This window comes from Nicotiana tomentosiformis, chromosome 8 (genome assembly GCF_000390325.3).
Source record: "Nicotiana tomentosiformis chromosome 8, ASM39032v3, whole genome shotgun sequence".
Classification (NCBI taxonomy): Eukaryota; Viridiplantae; Streptophyta; class Magnoliopsida; order Solanales; family Solanaceae; genus Nicotiana; species Nicotiana tomentosiformis.
Genome location: NC_090819.1, coordinates 72,796,697 through 72,799,062, shown reverse-complemented (window position 1 = coordinate 72,799,062; position 2,366 = coordinate 72,796,697).

The window sequence follows — 2,366 nt, the reverse complement described above, 5'->3', positions numbered from 1 at the left end:
GAAGCAAGGAAGATGAATGCAATCTCAGTTTCCAGTAGCAAAGGGAAGGAACGCGTGGAATAGCAATTACAGGAACCAACATCTATTCCCGAACTAGAAGGAGTTAGCCCGGAAACAGAGTTATCAAAACAATATCAGGTGCCAAGATATTTCCAAGTTGCAGAAGAGACGGACGCAACGAAGTCTACGACGGAGGAACTGGAGCAAGTTGCATTGTTCGAGGAATTCCTAGAAAGAAAATTCCATTTGGGGACAAGACTGCACCCGAAGGTCAGGTATGGTTTTATTGAATTCTTTAAATTTAATGCTAATTGTTCACGAGGATATGATAGACATCCCGATGGAAATAGCCATGCACAAGCTGAGTTTGGATCCCAACATACCTCCGGTAAGGCATAAGAAATGCCCCATTGATGAGGCCAAGAATAAATTCGTCAAAGAAGAGGTAACCCATTTACTTAAAATCGGTTTGGTTTGACAGGTAAAATATCCGGATTGGCTAGACAATGTAGTAATAGTTCCTAAGAAGAACAATAATTTTTTCATGTGTGTAGACTATAAATACCTTAATAAGGCATGCCCGAAAGACTCGTTCCCACTGCCAAATATCGATCAAATGATTGATGCCACGATCGAGCATGAGTTGATGAGTTTCCTCGATGCTTATTCTGGGTACAACCAAATCAAGATGAACCTGGAAGATCAGGAAAAAACTTGGTTCATAATGAATTTCGGTACATATTGTTACAATGTAATGCCCTTCGGGTTGAAAAATGCTGGAGCCACTTATCAACGGCTCGTAAATAAGATGTTCGAAAAGCAAATTGGAAAGACAATGGAAGATTATATAGATGATATGCTCATTAAGTCTTTGAATGTAGGTGACCATCTTAAACATTTTCAAGAAACGTTCAACATTATGAGGAAGCATAACATGAACTTAATCTCGAGAAGTATGCGTTCGGGGTCAGTTCTGGTACGTTTCTGGGATTTCTGGTCTCACAAGGGTAATTGAGGTAAACCCCGACAACATCAAGGCCATAGAGGATATCCCAGATCAATTGTCAAACGTAAAGGAAGTCCAAAGGCTCACGGGAAGATTAGAAGCTTTGAGAAGGTTCATTTCCCGGTCATCGGAAAAATATCATCGCTTCTTCACACTGCTAAAAAAGAAGAATAATTTCGAATGGACACCGGAGTGCCAGCAGGCTTTAAGGGATCTGAAGAAGTACTTATCAAGACCTCCATTGCCCTAGTCTACCTCGCGGTTTCAGAAGTTGCGGTAAGGTCGGTTTTAGTTCGGGAGGATGAAGGTACGTAATTTCCCATTTATTACGTTAGGAAAGTTTTAATGGGAGCAGAAACTCGCTACCCATATTTGAAAAAACTGGCCTTAGCTCTCGTAGTTGCCACTCGGAAGCTGAGGACCTACTTCCAATGTCACCTGATAGTCGTGGTGAATACTTTTCCTTTGCAGAACATCCTCCATAAACTCGAGCTCTTGGGCAGATTAGCCAAATGGGCCGTAGAAATAAGTGAGTTTGACATAGAATATAAATCGAGGACTGCAATTAAGTCGCAAGTCTTGGTTGACTTCATGGCCGATTTCAGTCAGGGACTACTGCCTCTGGCAACCAATTAGGTAGTAATGGTGTCGGAATCGACATCGGGGGTCTGGACCCTATTTAGGGATGAAGCTTCCAACGTAAAGGGGTATGGACTCGGATAGTCTTAATCATGCCTTCGGGGGAAACCCTAAGATACGCCATCAGAACGATCCCTTTAACTAACAATGAAGTAGTGTATGAAGCTTTGATTGCAGGGCTCGAATTATCCCGGGGACTTGATTCCGAGGTTATCGAAATTAAATGTGACTCGCAGCTGGTGGTAAATCAGGTCTACAGGATCTTTGATACCAAAGAATAACGAATGCAACAATACGTGGTAAAGGTCCAAGCTATTTTGGCGCGATTCTGGGAGTGGTCAATCACTCACATCCCGAGGTAGGATAATGCCGAAGCAGATGTATTAGCAAACTTAGGATCATCGATGAAAATAAAGGGATCGGAATACGGGACGGTGGTACAACTGATGAGTTCGGTCCTGGATACGGATGGTTACTATGAGGTAAATTCGACTAGTCTGGTCTAGGACTGGAGAAATGAAATAATCAACTATCTCGAGAATGGGAAGTTGCATGAAGACCCCAAAACATCAAGGGCATTATGCGCCAAAGCTGCACGATATAGCTTCAAGAGAGGCCAATTGTATAGAAAATCCTTCCAAGGCCCGCTGGCCCCGTGCTTAGGAGCGTCAGAAGCTAATTATGTCATGAGAGAAGTCCACGAAGGGATATGAGGTAATCA